This window comes from Bubalus kerabau, chromosome 10 (assembly GCF_029407905.1).
Source record: "Bubalus kerabau isolate K-KA32 ecotype Philippines breed swamp buffalo chromosome 10, PCC_UOA_SB_1v2, whole genome shotgun sequence".
NCBI classification, from domain to species: domain Eukaryota; kingdom Metazoa; phylum Chordata; class Mammalia; order Artiodactyla; family Bovidae; genus Bubalus; species Bubalus kerabau.
In genome coordinates this window covers 55384651-55408037 of record NC_073633.1, presented here as the reverse complement: position 1 = coordinate 55408037, position 23387 = coordinate 55384651, and the positions used below count along the sequence as shown (strand labels likewise).

General features: G+C 39.5%; 1 protein-coding gene across 3 annotated transcripts in view; it reads right to left on the bottom strand.

Moving 5' to 3' along the window:
• BNIP2 (BCL2 interacting protein 2) overlaps positions 1–23387 on the bottom strand; it is a 228141-nt gene that overhangs the window by 119942 nt on the left and 84812 nt on the right. The window contains exon 2 of one of the 3 annotated variants that reach the window (XM_055537786.1): positions 1266–1431. The exons of the other annotated variants lie outside the window; for them this stretch is intronic. The gene's annotated coding sequence lies outside the window, so the exon portion shown is untranslated. The remainder of the gene's footprint in view (positions 1–1265; positions 1432–23387) is intronic. 3 annotated transcript variants of the gene reach the window in all.

Here is a 23387-nt window from a genome sequence, read left to right as displayed (position 1 = left end):
ACAGTGTCTGCAAGTCATAACACAAAACTTTTGGCATTCTCTTCCACCTCTGAGATGCTCTTAGAAGCTCTCTTTAAATAACAGATAGGAGGTTACCCTGGGGGTCCAGTGGTTGCTTGCCAATCAGGGGATGTGGGTTTGATTCCTGGTCTGGGAAGATCACACATGCCTTGGAACAACTGAGCTCGGGTGCCACAACTACTGAACCTGTGCTCTGGAGCCAGCGGGCTGCAAATACTGAGTCCACTCGCTGCGACTATCGAAGCCCACGCACCCTAGAGCCTGTTCTCTGCAACAAGAGAGGCCACTGCAGTGAGAAGCCTACCCACATCAACTGGAGGGTAGCGCTCTCTCTCTACAACGAGAGAAAGTCCATGCACAGCAACGAAGACCCAGCACAATCAACAAGTAACTTAATAACAGAAATTTCACTGATTATATAGTAGATTTCAACTTCCTTTATCCTGCTCTAGGGTAAAGAATACAGAGTTTCATTCTCTATTTTTGTAAAAAGGAGGTGTACGGTAGCAACAGTGTCACACTCAATCTTAGTATCGAGCAGAACATGACAATCATTGCCTATTTGAAGGCTCCAGTGAGCAAGCAAACAAGGGGGTTAGGGTTAGGGAAGATGGCAGATTTCTGCATGCTACAGAAGGGGCTGCATACCATGGTATCAATGTTAACGTGTTCTTCAAAAAATCTCAAGACTCTTTCGTTAAGTGGTTAAAATCCAAATAATAATGTAATCTGTGCTTTTGCAAATTAGCCACAAACCATCTAGTTTCTCAGCAATTACTTGACGTTTTTTATCTACCTCTAAATGTTACTGACCTAAAAAAAAAATATCTGATCAAAGGCTGTGGAAATTCTAACCCCTGCAGCAAGTATTAAATTGGTCCACTCTGTGTCCTATGCTGACAAATTGTTATACTCTAGAGCCTGACGACCTATGAGTGACTCAATTAGATGCACAGATGTGGCAGCAATGTTTTAAAGTTGTCTGCACTTGACTTCATTCCTTTAAAACAACAGCCAACCTGCCCACCCCCTTAAAATCTTTCCCAACCTAATAAATAGAAATGTCTTTCCTTCTATATGCTCCAGAGCAGACATGAAGGCGACTGGACCTTCTGGTAGTCACATAAAATGAGCACAAGCACCTTTGTGTAATAAATCTCTCTCTTGTAACCAGCTTCCTCTCATATTATGTTTCTCTTTATATTATGAAGATCTGTGCATTTACATGGACTCTTCCTCCTTACCTGTCCCACTCTTTCCTCCACCTCAGTCCATTATAGGCACTGGTTCTCTAGAAGTTTATTGGTTGGGTTAAGGAGGACTTGATAGTGAGCGGTTTGATATCAGATGTCAAACGCAGCCAACAAGAAGCCGTGGGAATCCCTGACATCTCTTCCGCCATGGAACTGACTGTGTGAGGGAACAATAGAAGTGTAATATTCTGAGAATATAACTTGGTGTTTTTGGAAAATGTATTCCTTTATTGAGAAGTTACCTCTTGGATATGTCTAAACATTACCTTTCACAAAAGATCATATTTTTTTCAACATTAAAAGACATGTCACACATTCGTGTTGTACATACTATAGTACCCTGGTGGCTCAGATGGTAAAGCGTCTGCCTGAAATACGGGAGATCCGGGTTCAATCCCTGGGTTGGGAAGATCTCCTGGAGAAGGAAATGGCAACCCACTCCAGTATTCCTGCCTGGAGAATCCCAGGGACGGAGGAGCCTGGTAGGCTACAGTCCATGGGGTTGCAAAGAGTAGGACACGACTGAACGACTTCACTTCACTTCACTTCACACATTCCTGTTGTACATACTATAGTACCAAGTACTGTATAAGACACAGTGTAAATACTGATGCAAATTAGGTTCAAAAGGCATATATCCAGAGGAAAATATGGTTCAAAGGATATATGCATCTCAGTGTTCATTGCAGTACCACTAACAATAGCTAGGACATGGAAGCAATCTAAATGTCCATCAACAGATGAACAGATAAAGAAGACGTGATACATACAATATATTACTTAGCCATTAAAAGAATGAAATGATGCCATTTGCAACAACGTGGATGGACCCAGAGATTATCATACTAAGTGAAGCAAGTCAAAGACAAACTTCATGTGATATTGCTTATATGGGGAATAAAAAATAAAATGAAAAAAAATTAAAAAAATGAAACAAATGAACTTACTTACAAAACAGAAACATACTCACAGACTTAGATAAGGAATTAATGTTTACCAGGGGAAAGGGTGGTGGGGAGGGATAGCCTGAGAATTTGGGACTGACATGTATACACACAGCTATGTTTATTTTTTTTTATTTTTATTTTTTTTAATATTTCTATCATTCTTTTTTTTTAAATTTTATTTTATTTTTAAACTTTACATAATTGTATTAGTTTTGCCAAATATCAAAATGAATCCACCACAGGTATACATGTGTTCCCCATCCTGAACCCTCCTCCCTCCTCCCTCCCCATTCCATCCCTCTGGGTCGTCCCAGTGCACCAGCCCCAAGCATCCAGTATCATGCATCGAACCTGGACTGGCAACTCATTTCATGCATGATATTTTACATGTTTCAATGCCATTCTCCCAAATCTTCCCACCCTCTCCCTCTCTCACAGAGTTCATAAGACTGTTCTATACATCAGTGTCTCTTTTGCTGTCTCGTACACAGGGTTATTGTTACCATCTTTCTAAATTCCATATATATGCGTTAATATACTGTACTGGTGTTTTTCTTTCTGGCTTACTTCACTCTGTATAATAGGCTCCAGTTTCATCCACCTCATTAGAACTGATTCAAATGTATTCTTTTTAATGGCTGAGTAATACTCCATTGTGTATATGTACCACAGCTTTCTTATCCATTCATCTGCTGATGGGCATCTAGGTTGCTTCTATGTCCTGGCTATTATAAACAGTGCTGCGATGAACATTGGGGTACACGTGTCTCTTTCCCTTCTGGTTTCCTCAGCGTGTATGCCCAGCAGAGGGATTGCTGGATCATAAGGTAGTTCTATTTCCAGTTTTTTAAGGAATCTCCACACTGTTCTCCATAGTGGCTGTACTAGTTTGCATTCCCACCAACAGTGTAAGACGGTTCCCTTTTCTCCACACCCTGTCCAGCATTTATTGCTTGTAGACTTTTGGATCGCAGCCATTCTGACTGGTGTGAAATGGTACCTCATAGTGGTTTTGATTTGCATTTCTCTGATAATGAGTGATGTTGAGCATCTTTTCATGTGTTTGTTAGCCATCTGTATGTCTTCTTTGGAGAAATGTCTATTTAGTTCTTTGGCCCATTTTTTGATTGGGTCATTTATTTTTCTGGAGTTGAGCTGTAGGAGTTGCTTGTATATTCTCAAGATTAGTTGTTTGTCAGTTGCTTCGTTTGCTATTATCTTCTCCCATTCTGAAGGCTGTCTTTTCACCTTGCTAATAGTTTCCTTTGATGTGCAGAAGCTTTTAAGGTTAATTAGGTCCCATTTGTTTATTTTTGCTTAAAAAGCCTCTTGATGAAAGTGAAAGAGGAAAGTGAAAAAGTTGGCTTAAAGCTCAACATTCAGAAAACAAAGATTATGGCATCTGGTCCCATCACTTCATGGCGAATAGATGGGGAAACAGTGGAAACAGTGTCAGACTTTATTTTTCTGGGCTCCAAAATCACTGCAGATGGTGACTGCAGCCATGAAATTAAAAGACGCTTACTCCTTGGAAGGAAAGTTATGACCAACCTAGATAGCATATTCAAAAGCCGAGACATTACTTTGCCAACAAAGGTCTGTCTAGTCAAGGCTATGGTTTTTCCAGTAGTCATGTATGGATGTGAGAGTTGGACTGTAAGGAAAGCTGAGCGCTGAAGAATTGATGCTTTTGAAGTGTGGTGTTGGAGAAGACTCTTGAGAGTCCCTTGGACTGCAAGGAGATCCAACCAGTCCATTCTGAAGGAGATCAGCCCTGGGATTTCTTTGGAAGGAATGATGCTAAAGCTGAAACTCCAGTACTTTGGCCACCTCATGCGAAGAGTTGACTCATTGGAAAAGACTCTGATGCTGGGAGGGATGGGGGCAGGAGGAAAAGGGGATGACAGAGGATGAGATGGCTGGATGGCATTACCGACTCGATGGACATGAGTTTGGGTGAACTCCAGGAGTTGGTGATGGACAGGGAGGCATGGCATGCTGCAATTCATGGGGTCGCAAAGAGTCAGACACGACTGAGCGACTGAACTGAACTGAACTGAACAATGATGTAATTGATGGCTCTGAGCCCTAGAGAAAAATACGGAGAACTTTCTCCTTAAATTTTTCTCTCATCTTACCATCAGCACCACCAGGTACTGCAAATAAATAAGTCTTACAAGGCATTATTTATTTAAATAAATACATCTATTTTTAAAAGTATTTTAGAAGCACTGTGCATACTGTATAACCTCTCCATTGAGTCTGCACTGTTCCTGGGGTTTAGGTACTTTGAGACACTGACCAACACCATGGGTTAAGCTGAATCAATGAGTTAGAAGACTGTCAAAAGGATGGATGTGTCCAATCAGACACCATATGCCTTGACACACAGAAGATACATATTGAGACAATGCAAGCAGCTTGATAGAAAACCAAACCAAGTAGGAAGCAAATCTTCCATGCATCTGAGCCAGGGAGGCTATACTGGAGCTGTAGGAAGTCAGTTTTTCCTTTGTACTGTATGTTATGAGAGGTGGCTATGTGATCTGGGGACACTGATGAAGATTATGCCTCCCAGTTCCTTCCCACCTCCCAGTTTATGCAGACATGGAAGTTTCTGGAAGGAGGTTGTCACTACCTAGTCAGTTCTCTGAAACAGAAAGACTTGGTGGTAAGAAGAATGCTGTTTTTTTCTTTAATGTAGATTTTTTTAAAGTCTTTATTGAATTTGTTACAATATTGTTTTAAAATACTGATTCTGTTTTATGTTTTTTTTTTTTTTTGGTAACGTGGCATATGGGATCTTAGCTCCCTGACCAGGGATTGAACTCACACCCCCTGGCATTGGAAGGCAATGACTTAACCACTGGACCACCAGGGATATCCCAAGAGGACGTTCAGATTCACATCCATTTATGCCACAGCAGCTTCCATTTCTTGGGCAAAACAGACTTAAGACTGAATGATAATGAAAAAACTCAAGTATCCTATTTTTCACTTTACTTCCTGGCCTGGCTATCTGGAAATGGCTTCATATCAACTAAATTTCCACTGAGGATCTAATTTTCCATTTATAGGTAAAACTGTGGTGTATGTTATCCCAGTATAGGTTGGTCAACATTCGAGTTCCTGAAAGGGAACTTTGAATATGATGTGGCATCAACTCTATTTAGTTATGAGTAGAGAGAACCACGCAGCAGCTTCCTTCACTACCAGATTGAGAAATTACCAGTGAACAAATGATTTGGGAAAATCAGAATGAGGATAGTTGGGGTTCTCCTTACTGTGAAATCAAAACACCCCACAAGCACTTCTTCTTTTAATCCTGAAATTACTTTACTAGCAAGAGATGAACAGTATGAGATTCACTGTGAAATGAACATCCCACCATAAAAGCCCAGCATATTCATCTTTAAAAAATTTAGTATCTTAATGTGATTCATGACTTAGTCACCTTTTGTACCACTTTCTGTTTGATTATAATTTTATCTATTAATCATGTTAATCCAATAGACTCTGCCTTAATCAAATGTGAGTCAATTACCCAGTTCTTCAAATTATATTTTTTAATGAAAGACATTTTTTAAAATTGAATGCCAATTAGGGCCAAGCCAAACTTGTTCATAAAGTTTGGGTTATCATAGAACAGTATGAGCCCTTGACTATACCTGTATTTTCAGCTCTTTCTGATGAGGGCGTGCTGTGTGCTTTCAGATACAGCCATTAACCTCTCTGTAATTCCTGTTTTTCCACCTGTGAAATGAGGATAATGATACTCTGGCTTGGGAAATGATTTTATGACTCTTAGTTGAAAAATGCAACCAGAATACCATTTAAAAAAATGCTTTTTGTAATTTCACTCTTAATTTCTTACCATAAGTGGTTTTGTTTTTCCTTAGCACTGACCTGCTTTTTGACATCGTTAGAGAACTATATATAAATCCACTGAGAGGGAAGTCACTCAGAAGGGTTCCTTTGGAACAGTCTTAACTGTGGACAGTGATGGACAGAATGACAAGGATGTTCTATCCATAGGCCTCCAGAAATAAAGTCCAAGTGGACTCCTGGAGCCCTGTGTTGGGAAAAGTTGTAAGGCTTCCTCCTTGTTCAGCAGAATCGAGCTCCTTGCTCCCATTGAGAAATGGGTAGTGGTGGTATAAGAGCAGACAGAACTAGCTGACAGTGGAAGGGGCTCCATGGATGGGCCTCTGGTGGTGGGGGTGGTCCTTGTGCTCCACTGATACTGTGTAGAAAGTAGCATGTGTACATTTCTCTAGAATGGGAGTGCATAGCCATTATTTTAATTTTCAGTAAGATTCTACAAACCAGTCTATCCTAAAGGAAATCAACCCTGAATATTCACCAGAAGGACTGTTGCTGAAACTTCAATACTTTGGCCACCTGATACAAAGAGCCAGATCATTGGAAATGACCCTGATGCTGGGAAAGATTGAAGGCAAAAGGAGAAGGGGGAAGGAGCATCACTGACTCAGTGGACATGAATTTGAGCAAACTCTGGGAGATAGTGGAGGACAGAGGAGCCTTGCATGCTACAGTCCATGGGGTTGCAAAAGAGTCAGACACAATTTAGTGACTGAACAACAATCAGATTGTACAAACCAATGTTTTAGGATCAAATGGATGATGAGGTCAGGGGCCCAAACCTTGGGCTGAGACTGAGGCCAGAGGATCACCTTCACCTGTTCAATGGGGAAGGAGAGAGATCTCATTGCAGACAAGTGTTTCTGCTTCTGTTCTGCAAAGCTGGCTACACCATCTGAAATTGGGGATCTGGGTTTCTCGGGAAGAGAGCTCTTTCATAGTTGTTGAAGTTAAGGAGGTAATGATAGTTATTTCATTCCCTTTCTTTTCTGCTCCAAGTGCCCTACTCCTCTGGTATTTAGCTCTGTTGTTGAGGTGAAATCACATTAGTGTATTACAGGCTAAGCCAGCTGAGTACATTCTGTGAAGAAATGACAAGTGAGCTGGTGGTGGTGGAAAGTTCTCCTATGGCAGGTGGCGGCATGGCCCATTTGTGCTTCTTGATGGACAGCTAGGGACCTGTTGTCAGTTTCCAGACGCTCTATCACTATGGTTCCAAGAAAAATCATTTGTGTTAATTATCACCAAGGGGGACTGACCTGTGCAGAGAGCTTCTGTTCCATAAAGTGGCCTGGGCAGTTAGCTAGATAAACTGAGATGTTCCAACACTTCTATTAATAAGCTCCTGTGGCCATTCCACCTAGATCAAAGCCTTACATTTCCAAGGGGCTCAAGGCCATGGCAAATAGATGTGGAAAAAATGGAAATAGTGACAGATTTTTCTTGGGCTCCAAAATCAGTGCAGATGGTGACCGCAGCCATGAAATTAAAAGGTGCTTTGCTCCTTGGAAGAAAAGCTATGAAAAACCTAGACAGCATATTAAAAAGCAGAGATATCACTTTGCTGACAAAGTCCCTAGAGTCAAAGCTATGGTTTTTCCAGTAGTCATGTAAGGATGTGAGAGCTGGACCATAAAGAAAGCTAAGCAATGAAGAATTGATGCTTTTGAACTGTGGTGCTGGAAAAGATGCTTGGGAGTCCCTTGGACAGCAAGGAGATCAAACCAATCAGTCTTAAAGGAAATCAGTCCTGAATATTCATTAGAAGGACTGATGCTGAACTGAAGCTCGAACACTTTGACTACCTGATGTGTTGAGCCAACTCATTGGAAAAGACCCTAATGCCAGGAAAGATTGAGGGCAAGAGGAGAAGGGGCAAAGGAGGATGAGATGGTTGGATGGCATCACCAACCCAACGGACATGAGTTTGAGCAAACTCTGGGAGATAGTCAAGGGCAGGGAAGCCTGGTGTGCTGCAGCACATGAGGTTGCAGAGGGGGACACAATTGAGCGACTGAACAACAAGACCTGTTGGAACCAAGACTCCACAGGAGTCACTATTTCTGAGTTATAAATCAGTGTTAAATGTGAGTGGGCAGAGCTTTTATTTGCATGTGATTAGAATGAAGGCCTTTTGCATTCCAGTGTGTGTGGTCATCTGAGAATCTCCCTCTTTGTTTCAGTGAGGGCCAGGCGTCGATGGCTGATACAGGGGTGCAGGGTTATTTACACCCAAGGGGCAGCATAAAACTCCACAGCACCCCCTGGGAAGCTCTTGGCAAGTATCCAGTTTCCTCTAATTGTCTAGCCATTTTCTTATTAACTCTGAATGCCTGGATTCTGATGCTCCTCCCACTCTAGCCCCAGCAAGGATGACAAAGAACCTCTTGAGCGATAGAAAAAGAAAGACCTTACCATGCTTGCGTTAAACAAACTTCTCTCTCCAAAATTTCTAATTCTCTAGTTTTAGCAGTGGAATTACAAGGTCAGGTAAATTGAATATTATGAGGCTTCTGACTGCCAAATTGGTTCCAACGTATTGTATCAGTTTAGGAGTTTACTTCTAGTTGTATTTTTTGTCCTTTGAGGATTGTCTTTTAGATACTTTACATATATTGTTTGGGGCTTTTCTGCATCTATCTGTGTGAACTCTACATACTAAAGATGATAGCTTTCTGCAATATCTGCTGCACATATTTTCCTAAGGTTATTGGGGATTTTCTCTTTTTGTTCATATCCTTTTTTCTTTTATGACTTTCCTGGTCATTCTATTTCAATAAATATTTATTAAGTGTATTAATGTACTAGGCATTGTGGTGGGTTTAAACATAAATAACACATGAAATCTGGCCTCCAAGAGCTTGCAGTCTATGTGAGGATGTGAAGGCACAGACAATTTCAATATATTGGACTGGGGGGACTTTCACTTCTGGAATTCTGGCTGATAAGGTGCTCAGAGACTCCCTTAGACTGCAGAACAGTGCAGAGATTCTGGAATTAAACCCTAGAAAGGACACACTTGTAGAAGTATTACTAAGTTTATAAGAAGTACAGGAGGACTCTGAAGAGCCCTGCCTATTAGAAAATAGGAAAGGCAGAAAAACTGTGAGGTGGGACTGGATAAAGCCAGAATGGCTGTGGCTAGCAGCAAGGGGGAGGGTGGTTTCTTGATAGCAACTCTACCTTTTATACAAAGTTGGCTTAAAGCTCAACATTCAGAAAACTTAGTTCATGGCATCTGGTCCCATCACTTCATGGCAAATAGATGGGGAAACAGTGGAAATGGTGGCTGACTTTATTTTTCTGGGCTTCAAAATCATTGCAGATGGTAATTGCAGCAATGAAATTAAAAGATGCTTACTCTTGGAAGGAAAGTTATGACCAACCTAGACAGCATATTAAAAAGCAGAGACATTACTTTGCCAACAAAGGTCCATCTAGTCAAGGCTATGGTTTTTCCAGTGGTTATGTATGGATGTGAGAGTTGGACTATAAAGAAAGCTGAGCACTGAAGAATTGATGCTTTTGAACTGTGGTGTTGGATAAGACTCTTGCGAGTCCCTTGGACTACAAGGAGATCCAACCAGTCCATCCTAAAGGAAATCAGTCCTGGGTGTTCACTGGAAGGACTGATGTTGAAGCTGAAACTCCAATACTTTGGCCACCTGACGGGAAGAGCTGACTCATTTGAAAAGACCCTGATGCTGGGAAAGATTGATGGTAGGAGGAGAAGGGGACAACAGAGGATGAGATGGTTGGATGGCATCACCAACTTGATGGACATGAGTTTGGGTAGATTCTGGGAGTTGGTGATGGACAGGGAGGCCTGGCGTGCTGTGGTTCATGGGGCTGCAAAGAGTTGGACATGACTGAGCGACTGAACTGAACTGATTTGATCTAGTCTTGGGGCTTCCTAGGTGGCTCAGTGGTAAAGAATCCATCTGCCAAGGCAAGAGATGCGGGTTTGATCCCTGGGTCATGAAGATCCCCTGGAGAAGGCAACTGTAACTCACTCCAGGATTCTTGCCTGAGAAATTCCATGGCCTGGGGAGCTACAGTCCATGGGGTTGCAAAAGTCAGACACAACTTAGGGACTAAACAACAATCTAGCCTTGGGCCAGCAGGAATGGGAAAACTGACCTGGCACCATCCTTAGACCTGTGCAAAAGGGGACCCTATATTCAGCCCTTGTTTTTGAGAAGTCTCTAGGTTTAATATACATGTACATGCACATATTAAGGACACACACTCAGCACTGGCACAGCATGACATGCCCTATACAACCACCCTCAAGACTAACTCAATTAAGGTACCAGGGAAACAAACACTTGAGCTGGGTCGCATCTAAACAAAGAGTGATAAAGTCTAAATGTGGTGAGGTTTGCTGGAGATGGATACTGCTTTAGAAGGTAAGGAGCATTTGAAGGTTGGAAACCTTTAGATAAAACAAAAGATAAATTTATCAACTTGGTAAATCTTTTCCTTTGGAGTGAATTCAATAAGTTGTCACACAGTCAACTATGACTCAGCCATCTCAATCATCCATTCCTTGAGTGTCTTTTTTGGTCCAATTTGTGGTTCAGGATGGACTAACAAATTAGCACAGTATTTGCAACCAATGCATGCAGGTGTAGAAGAAATTTTCCAGTACTAAACAATTCACATTGCTTTCATAGATGTGTGAACTTCAATACACTTCATGTGACATGTGATATCTATGGATTCTTTACATTAGAAACTAGAGAAACACTGAGCAGTAGAATTACAAATGCTTTTATATTATATAAATATATAATAATAATTTTAAATTTTAAATTATATTTAGAAAGTTTCAGTTTCTTGAAATAAGAAACTGAATTATGTATATCATTTTGACTGGCAAATATTTACATGTATACTTTGAATGCAATTTAGGAGAGTCAAAAAGTTGGCTTAAAACTCAACATTCAGAAAACTAAGATCATGGCATCCGGTCCCAGTCCCATCACTTCAAGGCAAATAGATGGGGAAACAGTGGAAATAGTGTCAGACTTTATTTTTTTTGGCTCCAAAATCACTGAAGATGATGATTGCAGCCATGAAATTAAAAGATGCTTACTCCTTGGAAGAAAAGGACCAAACTAGACAGCATATTAAAAAGTAGAGACATTACTTTGTCAACAAAGGTCCATCTAGTCAAGGCTATGGTTTTTCCAGTAGTCATGTATGGATATGAGAGTTGAACTATGAAGAAAGTTGAGCACCAAAGAATTAATGCTTTTGAAATATGGTGTTGGAAAAGACTCTTGAGAGGCCCTTGGACTGCAAGGAGAAGCAACCAGTCCATTAGAAAGGAGATCAGTCCTGGGTGTTCATTGGAAGGACTGATGTTGAAGTTGAAACTCTAGTACTTTGGCTACCTGATGTCAAGAGCTGACTCATTTGAAAAGACCCTGATGCTGGGAAAGATTGAGGGCAGGAGGAGAAGGGGATGACAGAGGATGAGATGGTTGGATGGCATCACCGACTCAATGGACATGAGTTTGGGTAAACCCCAGGAGTTGGTGATGGACAGAGAGGCCTGGCGTGCTGCAGTTCATGGGGTCGCAAAGCATCAGACACGACTGAGTGACTGAACTGAACTGAACTGATTTTTTTATCTTTTAGATCAGTGTTGATAGAAAATAAATTATATGAACATCCTTAATATATCATAAGTGATTTTTCTGAAATAAAGGCAAGAAAGTTATTATATACTTATTTCATAAAAGTTAAGAATTGTATAAGTCCCTATTTCTCAGCCAAATCTCACTAAACTATCTAAAGGATACCCAGATTTGTACAATAATAATTTAATTTCAATTGTTTCTACCATTTTGTCTATCATTTATATGACTTTCAGTCATATAAAAGTCATAGTTTTACACATAATTCTCTGCTTGGTTGCATGAAGGTATAGTTCTCAAAGTAGGGAAGTGGAACAGATTTTGTGTACCAGGTTAATTTATAATTTTTAAGCATTTAGAGATAAATATGGAGACATCTCATTTTTATTCCTACTCCAGCCACCACGCATGTTAGGGGCAGACTTGCCTAAATTTTCAAGGGGGCTGAACTGTCCAGGTTTGGTGGTTTCTCCTGGATCAAACGTGAACTTATATGAGATATTTTTAAATGTCATTACAAGAATTGTGAAAGTTATGCATGTCAAATTTTCTCTAGGATGCAGGAAAAGTGGTATTTTATATTAATACATTTAAGTTGTTTACATTAGAAAAGGATAAATGATACAAATTCATGAAGGTATCCAACTAAAAAGTTTTACAAAGTAGAAAAGAATAAACTAAAAAATAGAGAAGATAAAGGTAAAAATAGTAATGAATGGAAAAAAAATACAAAAGATAGACTAAAAGAGCCCAAAGTTGCTTCTTTGAAAAGACTAATCAAATAGAGAAATTTTTGGTAACAGTGATTAAGAAAATAAAACAGAAATGACCAATATAAAGAAGAAAAGAGAAATAATTATACATGCATTTCAACTCCTAAAATATAATTAAGAAATATGATGAATAATAATCCAATTCCAAAGAAGGGCAATGCAAAGAATGTTCAAACTAATGCACAATTCTGCTTATTGCACATGTTAGCAAGGTAATGCTAAAAATCCTTCAAGCTAGGCTTCAGCAGTACGTGAACTGAGAACCTCCAGATGTACAAGCTGGATTTAGAAAAGGCAGAGGAACCAAAGATCAAATTGCGAACATCTGTTGGATCATATAAAAAGCAAGAGAATTCCAGAAAAAAATCTACTTCAGCTTCATCGACTACGCTAAAGCTTTTGACTTTGTGGATTACAACAAACTGGAAAATTCAAGAGATGGGCATACCAGACGACCTTACCTGCCTCCCAGTAAACCTGTTTGCAGGTCAAGAACAAATAGTTAGAACTGGAAATGGAACAACAGACGTTCAAAACGGGAAAGGAGTACGTCAAGGCTGTATATTGTCACCTTGCTTATTTAACTTATATGCAGAGTACATCATGCAAAATGCTGGGCTTGATGAAGTACAAGCTGGAATCAAGATTGCTGGGAGAAATATCAGTAACCTCAGATATACAGATGACACCACCATTATGGCAGAAAGCAAAGAGGAACTAAAGACCCTTTTGATGAAGGTGAAAGACAAGCACAAAAGCTGGCTTAAAATTCAAGATTCAGAATACTAAGATCATAGCATCTGGTCCCATCACTTCGTGGCAAATAGAAGGCGGAAAAAATGGAAACAGTGACCGACTTTATCTTTTTGGGCTCCAAAATCACCGCAGATGGGGACCGCGGCCATGAAATGAAAAGATGCTTGCTCCTTGGAAGAAAAGCTATGACAAACCTAGACAGCATATTAAAGAGCAGAGACATTACTTTGCCAACAAATGTCCGTATAGTCAAAGATATGGTTTTTCCAGTAGTCATGTATGGATGTGAGAGTTGGACCATAAAGAAGGCCAAGCACTGATGATGCTTTTGAACTGTGGCGCTGGACAAGATTTTTCAGAGTCCCTTGGACAGCAAGGAGATCAAACCAGTGAATCCTATAGGAAATCAGTCCTGAATATTCATTGGAAGGACTGATGCTGAAGCTCCAATACTTTGGCTCCCTGATGTGAAGAGCCAACTTATTGGAAAAGACCCTAATGCTGGGAAAGACTGAGGGCCAGGGGAGACGTGGACAACAGAGGATGAAATGGTTGGATGGGATCACTGACTCAATGGACATGAGTCTGAGCAAACTCTGGGAGGCAGCGAAGGACAGGGAAGCTTGTGTGCTGCAGTCCATGGGGTTGCAAGGAGTTGGACATGACTGAGCAACTGAACAACAACAAATTAATAATTTTATGCCAACTGATTTAAACAATTAGATGTAATGGATAAATTCCTGGAAAAAATAACTTAGCAAAAATGACTCAATATGAAATAGAAAGCTTGAATTGTTCCATAATTGTAAAAGAAATCAGAATGTTAGTTAATAATGTCCCTATAAAGAAAACACCAATTAAGTTCTACTACTACTACTAAGTCGCTTCAGTCGTGTCAGACTCTGTGCGACCCCATAGACGGCAGCTCACCAGGCTCCCCGTCCCTGGGATTCTCCAGGCAAGAACACTAAAGTGGGTTGCCATTTCCTTCTCCAATGCATGAAAGTGAAAAGCAAAAGTGAAGTCGCTCAGTCGTGTCCGACCCTCGGCGACCCCATGGACTGCAGCCTACCAGGCTCCTCCACCCATGGGATTTTCCAGGCAAGAGTACTGGAGTGGGGTGCCATTGCCTTCTCCGAGTTCTACTAGACCAACCCAATACTGAACAAACTTCTCTAGAAAATACAGGAAGAGGAAACACTTCTCAACTAATTTTGTAAAGCTTATATAACTTTAAACAAGACAGGACAGATTGAGAATGGAAGATTTCAGAATTTTTACAGAATTTCCAGTCCAGACTTTTTTTTTCTTTCAAGAGATTTGATATACAGTTGATCTTTGAACAACACAGGTTTGAACTGTACAAGTCCACTTGTACTTGGATTTTTTTCAGTAGTAAATACTACAATTCTAATGGTTTGAAGTTGGTTGAATCTAAGGAAATGAAGGAAACTTGAACATGGAGGGGTGACTAGAAATGATACTCAGGTGTGTGACGTAGAAGGGGGCCAGCACCCCAATCCTAGAACTGTTCAAGCATCAACCATATATTCAAGAAGATATTTTGGAAACTCTGTGTTCAATTAAAAATGTTTAACTAGATATCTATCCAGAATTTATTTATATATGCAATGTGAGATGAACATACATACACTTTTCAAACAGCTAAAGCACAGTTCTCTCACTATAGAGTAAATAATCTTTTCATTTAGTAAAAGTGAAGATTTTTATTACCAAGAGTTTTCATAACTCGGAACTTTAATTGATGCTGATTCAGGTTACTTTACTTTAGGTGTACTCCCCAGTAAACACTGATTAAAAACAGCTCTTGATGCTGATACTTAAAAAAAAAGAGAGAGCGAGGCAGACTATTATTCAAGTTAAATTTACTTTTAAAATTAGCCCACTTTATTTGAAGAGCTTGTGTCAATAACTTATCTCCACCTATCTTTTGAATTACCACAGTGACAGTTTAATTACCATGAACAATTAAAACAGTTAGTATTATTTTGAGTTTTTTATGTTATAGTAGATTATTTCACATTAAATGTTAAATACCTATCACTTTTCATTTCCTGTTAATAAATTCTCACATTCATCAACCTCAAACACTATAATATTTTTTAAGACACACACACAGAGGGAAAGAGAACAAGGGTGGAGGGGGTTCAGGGAGAGAGCCCAGGAAAACTGTTTGAGGCCTTTGCAGAAAAATTATTCGGGCAGCTGCTTCTTACTGGCTTGGGGTTCTGACTGATGACAGACAACATAATAAATAATCTATTTACTAACTCCTAACAGCTAAATAATGCCCTTATTTTTCACCATAACTGAATTGCCAATACTGTATTGACAAAGTGTCATAGGGCTGGAGTTAAACTGACCTCATGTCACCATTTTTCTTTCTATAGCATCAGTGAAGACCCTGGAAAAGACCCCCTATTACTCTGATTAATGGAAGGCACTAAAGGTTACCAGTGAACTTGGTTGCATTTATTTATTTACACATAATTCACTGGTAAGGGGTGGATGGATGGGACTCATTGGGTAATGGAAAACATAGTAATTTTTTTTCTTCGCTCCCACACTGTCTACATACATGACTGCTTTGCATAATGCAGGTTGCTTCTGGGTGTAAGCAGATTCCATTCCCCATTCCACAGACCTGAAGCAGGGTGTGTATGGCACAGAAATGGAATCTTCTCAGGGTTGAGAACAGCCACAGTCCAGAAATATTTGTCCATTTGGCTTGGAGATCCCAGAACCCAGAAAGTAGATGGTGGCTGGGAGTAATTATCCATGATTCTGAAGAAAGTAATCACTAATGTTCTCTGACTATGCCTGCAAAATTAACTGTTCGATACCAGTTAACAATGTATTTAGGTATTTCGTAATAAACTACAATGGAAAAGAATCTGAAAAACAATACACACACACACACACACACACACACACATATATCAGAATCACTTTGCTGTACAGAAGAAACTAACACAAGTTTGTAAATCAACTGTATTTCAATTAAAAAAGTGTTTAGCCTATGTCTACACAGTTGTAAGGTGATCTCCTAACCTTCTCCTCCACTGCATCTCCTTTACTTCAGGTCTTGCCAGGTGTGATGGCTTTGAAGTCATCTCCCTATTCGCTAATATAATCCTCACCTTGATTCCTGGAGCAGAAGGGTTTTCCAAAACTAGCTCTGACCATGACCTACTCTCATTTAAAGACTCTTTTGAGGCACCAATAACTTAAAGATAAAGCCTAAACTTCGCATTTTTAATGCTTTGACTTGTATACCTTTTCCTCTTGACAAACTCTGCCCCCCTCCCCCCCACCACACATTTTCTTTATCCTTTCTTTTCTTTGGCTGCAGCATGCAGGGCATGCAGGATCTTAGTTCACCAACCAGGGATTGAACCTGTGCCCCCTGCATTGGGAAAATGGAGTCTTAACCACTGGACCACCTGGTAAGTCCCAACAAACTATTTTTTAAGCAGGTATCATATTCCTCATGAGGCTGTCCCGTTTCCCAGCATGAGTTAGACACTGCCTGCTTTGTGTCACGATCGCTGGGGACCCAAGGCTACCGCAGCTCTCAGCACACCACGGGGTCACCATTCATGTGTCTGTCTGCTTCCTCTAATCTTCACAGCTCTGATTCTTCCTAGAAACCCCTGGTATTTTTGTCCCCAATTCAGTTCTGTCTTATTTCTCTGGTTTGTATTTTCAAAGTCTTTTCTCGCAATTAGATCATGAATTCATAGAGTTTCTATTATATTTTTTTGCCTACCAGGTTCTTGGACTCAGAATAGTTGTTTATGAATCTGAAATGGAGTAAAACTTAGATGAGAAGAAATCTAACTCTAAAATGTGTATGTGTGTGTTTGTGTGTATGAGAGAAATTCTTATTTACCAATGTGTGGTCCTTAGAAATGTACATTACTGTCTGCAGATTGTACTGCAGCAGAAAAACAATTCATAAGAATGACAAGCTCTTTGAAGCACTGGGGAATAATCCCTTATCAAAGTGGCTCAATTACATTTCTTGCTACTGATTAAGATTAATCTAAACCTTTGTATGACCAAAAATTTGTTTGCTGGGATAGGATTTTATAGCTTTATCACTATAAATTTATATCCATATAAAAATTGTCAATGTATATAATTAACTGCCAAAATATTCCCTGGGGTTAACTGTCAACTGAATTAACTAAGCAATACAGTTAGGTTTTAATTAGCCATTTTAGGGCCTGGAGAATTAGGTACAGAGAGCAGGGAGATAATTTCATATAAAAAAGCCTCTTCTCAACTTTTAATTTCACATGAAATTATTAATACATAAACATCTACTTTCCAATGAAATCTTCCCTTCCTCCCTCCTTTCCTTCCTTTTTTGTAGTTTTTCAACTTATATTTTGACAGTAAAAAGTGAACACTTTCTGGGCAAGAATGTTTGTCACAGGGAGATTGCCAACTATTCCAAAGTCTGGAATTTATTTAGAAAATCGACCCTTTACAAATTTTCAAAATTATTTTTAAAAATATTCTTAGGAAAAATCTCATGGCTATCTGTGATTAAATGCAATCTTGGAACTTGCCTAGTGGTCCAGTGGTTAAGACTGTGTTCCAGTGCAGGGGATGTGGGTTCGATCCCTGGTCAAGGGGCTAAGATTTCACATGCCTCAGGGACAAAAAACCGAAACATAAACTATATCATAACAAATTCAATAAAGACTTCTAAAATGGTCCACATTAAAAAAAAAAAAATCTTATGACTTCCCTGGTGGCTCAGTGGTAAAGAATCCGCTTGCCAATGCAGGAGACACGAGTCTGATCCCTGATCCAGGAAGATCCCACATGCCGAGGGGCAACTAAGCCCATGCGCCACAGCTACTGAGCCTGTACTTAAGCCCCGGGGCTGCAACTACTGAAGCCCTCATTCCTGAGAGCCTGTGCCCTCCAACAAGAGAAGCCCACCACAGTGAGAAGCCCACGCACAGCAACTAAAGGACCCCACTCTCCACAACTACAGAAAAGCCTGCATAGCAACAAAACCCAGCACAGAAATAAGTAAATAAATAAAATTATTTTTTAAGATAGTAAACTAAAAAAAATGTTAAAAAAAGAAATCTTAAACAATTATTCATTTATAAATTTGTGAAAGAATTGGCAGTGCTTGTTAAATAATGCCTAACTGCCTGACTAAAATGCTATTTATACATCTTTTGAAATCTTTGAGCATGGCTAATCTAGTTACAACTGTCTCATGCTTTACCCTACACACACACACTTGGACTGTACTAATAAATCAATAAGATACTACACACTTGGCTGTGCCTAGGATACATTTATAAGTGATAGAAGTTTCAATTATTTGATTGCGCAGCATCTGGCACAGAGCATCAGAATAAATTATGGAAGAGGCAGTTTATTTAAAAAGAATGAAGCTATTCTGACACTTTAAGTGATGGTTATTTGATGTACTCTCAAATAGTAATTGACTTGATACCAAGCCACTGGCCATCTGAACATTGAATAAGTTGAAAATAAAATGTGTAAGATGACAAAGAACACTAGACCATTTTCCAGTTCTCAATTCAAAATTCAATTCTGTTACCTGCCTCGAACATATACTTTGATAAATAAACTGAAGAATGAATATTTTAAATATCTCTCTTTTTGTGTGCTATGGAGCCAAAGAGATTTTGAAAATATGATCTCAAGTATTTGAAAAAACTGACATTTCTGTCTGCTTTCATTCCATTAAAAATATATTCAAGACGTCTGTGTTTTGATTAGAAGTTTTGTAACTAGGCAGTTCTTTTTTTTTTAATTTTATTTTATTTTTAAACTTTACAAGATTGTATTAGTTTTGCCAAATATCAGTTCTTAAACTAGAGGACTGGCTTTTGAATGAGTCCATATCCCACCAAGGATTATTATTATTCTCTAAATTTTAGGCAGTAGCTGAGGACTTCAGGAACCAGGGTTTGACTTTCATCTATGTGGTCTTAAATAAGTCACAATCTCTGTGGGCTTCATGTTCCATATTTATAAAAAGGATATAATATCCCCATCAATGGGGGCATTTGGAGGATAAAATACAGTAATATGTGAAAGTGCTTCACAAAATATTATACTATCCAATTGCAAAACCAGAAAAATTATATTATTATTGTGTTTCTACCAGATATTATTCCTAAAACCATTTTTCTTCTCAGTGACCCTGCTAACATAATGTGATATCTATCTAGGCTTATTAGAAGAGGGAGATGTTATTCTCTCTGGGCCAACAGCTTTAGGTATTTACCTTTATAATAGCATTTAATACACATAATTTTCTTAACTTCAGTACTCTCTAAACTTTTTTGATCAGTTATAAATGAAAAATTTGGGGGAGCATTCAACCTAATATATTTATAGTTACAGTATGTTGATATAAATTTTATACATATTTTAATATATTGTAGAGATGCTAAAACATATCCAAACAATAGTAATTTTAAAAGGACTGAAGGGACTTTGGGTTTGTATCCAGTGCCATAAAACCAGCACTTCTTTCTTCTCTTCCTGGAAACTACTCAAAGGCAAGGAGGAAAATGAGAAAGAAAAGACAAACTCCACTTCTGACAAAACCAAGAAATAGCCAGAACCTCAAACTATAAGTGAAAGTATTGCCCAAAGTAGTGGAGATTATTTTGCAATACATGGGGAGAGAGGACCCGCAACACAGATCCTGGGAAAAGACAATACACCTTTCAAAGGTGAAGGTTTACCCTAATGTGGAAAACAGAAAACCTTGTATGAAACAGTAGAAACAGGGTGCATAGGCTGGCAGTAGGAGCACCCTTGGACATAGTTTCATTTAAAGACAGAAAAGAAGTGAGGCCAGAAGAAAAAAACCATAGCGATAAGTCATATTTGTAGAAAGTAGTCTATCTCTGTCAGAGGGGGAGAAAAGTAACCTTGCCTTAGAAAAACCTCATAGCTGCTAAACCCCATTGACTTAAGAAAAACAAACATATACACAACACTGCAACATAAGAAAAGTTCCAGTTTGCCTTAGCGTGAACTTTTGCAAATATCTCATCAGGGAAAAACTCATATTGCAAAGTTGAAACAATAAAAAAAAAACAATCAGAAGATCAACAGAAACACAGGAAAAAAATACGTGGCAGACAAGCACCAAGAAAATATTGCCCCAAGGTAGATGAAATTTATGAGGAAACTTTCTGCCCCAAATTAAAAAACCTTGATGAAGCAATTGACTAGATGACAGAAGAGCACAAATTAGAAATGCAAGAACTCCAGAAAGACATCATGAGGCAACAGAGGGAGAAGTGATATGTGATCTGGCAGAGCTTAGGAAAAACACGGAAGGAAAAAAATAAAACCATTACAGGAATTAAAGTGAAATTGGAAAAAGCACCAGAGAGACTCACTGCTGCTAAAAACACAGCAGGGAACATAGCAGGTACAAATGGGAGGTGGGGGTGGAGAATGGAATGGGGGAAGACAAATGAAATCCAACAGAAAAAAGAATTAAAAGGATAAAAAGGAAAGATGAGAGGCAGAGGATAGGCCAAAGAGAGCAAACATGTGCATACCTGGGGTTGCTAAAGAAGAAAATATTGAATCCTAGTAGCTCAGCTGGTAAAAAATCTACCCATAATGCAAGAGACCCCAGTTCAATTCCTGGGTCAGGAAGATCCCCTGGAGAAGGGATAGGCTACCCACTCCAGTGTTCCTGGGCTTCCCTGGTGGCTCAGCTGGTAAAGAATCCGCCTGCAATGCGGGAGACCTGGGTTTGATGCCTGGGTTGGGAAGATCCCCCGGAGAAGGGAACAGATACCACTCCAATATTCTGGCCTGGAGAAGTCCATGGACTATATAGTCCACGGGGTCACAAAGAGTCAGACACAACTGAGTGACTTTCACTTTCACCCAAATATTTAAAGATATAATTCAAGAAAACTGCCCTGAAGTCAAAGAAAACTTGTATCTACGTAAGAACAAACCACATTCCAGGAAAACAGATTCAGAAGAGCTAACACTGAGATATATCCCAGTAAAGTTATTGGACTTCAAGACAACACCATGACAACAACATTCTTTTGGCAACAAGGTGGAGTAATTCACAAAAGAAAAAGGGTGTGCTGGCCTCAGAGTTCTCCACAGCAGCAATCCATGGAGAAGTTAGAGGAGTGACACGTACAGTATCATCAAGGAGAGAATGTGTAACCTAAAGAGGTTATGGGCATAAGGGCAACAGGCAAATACTTCTGAAGACGCCAGAATGCAGAGAACATTGTTCCCAAAGCCTTTCTTGGGGAACAGCCTAGAGTACTAACTGTCAGTATCTTAATCAAGATAAGACAGTAAGGAGACCAACACGAGCACTTAGTGTATTAGCGCTGTGTGTGCGTGTGTTCTAAGTCACTTCAGTCATGTCCGACTCTTTGTAACCCTAGGGACTATAGCTTGCCAGGCTCCTCTGTCCATGGGATTCTCCAGGCCGTCATGCCCTCCTCCAGGGAATCTCACTGACCCAGGGATCAAAACCATGTCTCTTATATCTCCTGTACTGGCAGGAGAATTCTTTACCACTAGCACCACTTGGAAAGCCCATAGACTAAATAAATATGCAGTTTGGATTATAGAGCAGAAAGTAAATGTTATGTGCCCTAAAAATGCAGACATGATGGGACTGCCTGGTCGTTCAGTGGTTAAGAATCCACCTTGCAATGCCAGGGATGTGGGTTTGATCTCTGGTCAGGGAACTAAGATCCCAAGCACTGTGGGGCAACTAAGCCCATGCACCGCAACTACTGAGCCCCTGATCCAGAGCTTGCATGCCCAGCTGGAAAGCCCGTGCCACAACCACTGAGCCTGTGAGTCACAACGAAAGACTGCATGATTCAACAAAGATCCTGCATGCCGCAACTAGGACCCAAGGCAGACAAATAAATACCTGTTTTAAAATGCAGACATGATATAAGAATATAAGTTGGGAAGACAAGAGTGAAAGCAGTGGAAAGTAAAGGCAAAGCAAATTCACAAGAAAAACTTGCAATGTGGTTTCCTCATCTTTAAACAGCTGCTGATTAAAGAATACCATCTTAATATTGACAAATAAATTAATATAGGTAAGCATATATATCTAACCAGAGAAGGCAATGAAACCCCACTCCAGTATTCTTGCCTGGAAAATCCCATGGATGGAAGAGCCTGGAAGGCTGCAGTCCATGGGGGTCACTGAGGGTCAGACACGACTGAGCGACTTCACTTTCACTTTTCACTTTCCTGCATTGGAGAAGGAAATGGCAACCCACTCCAGTGTTCTTGCCTGGAAAATCCCAGGGATGCGGGAGCCTGGTGGGCTCCCATCCACGGGGTCGCACAGAATCGGACACGACTGAAGTGATTTAGCAGTAGCAGCATATATCTAACAGTTGAAAAAAAGAATGCTAAGAAAGATGAAATAATCCACAAAAATTGCAAGGTGGAAAAGAGAAAAAAGAAGAAAAAAAATACATAGAATTCTTTATGTTCTGAAAAAGTAATGCATATTGCCTGAAGAAACTGAGGATTCACTATCATAAAAACTTACAATTTCAGGGTATTCACTGTATAAAACCTAAAACTTTCTATTTACATGAAAAAAATGCACAAATAGATAAAGCAATAGAATACATGTTGGAAAATGCTCACAAACTTTAAAATGCAAAACACAATACAAAATAATCTTACAGGAATAAGACAAAATTGATCTGTCAGACCAGTAAATAAAAATGAACTCACCTCATCTGCTAAAAGAAAAAGAAAATAACTTTTGGAATGGCTCTTAAAGCAAATCTGAGCTACACATCATACATGAGAGACACTTCTTAAGTAAAGTGGTTCAGAAAGGTTGAAAACAAAAGAATGAGTAAAATAGACCAGACAAATACAAAAACAGAAAGGAAACAAGTTAGTCATCTTGTCTGATGTCAGACAAGGCAGAATACAGGACAAAGATCATTAAATGAGTCAAAAGTGGGTTTCTTATTTTGTTGAAAACTGCAATTAACAGCAGTGATAGAAATACTGAAAGACATAGCAAGGATGAAG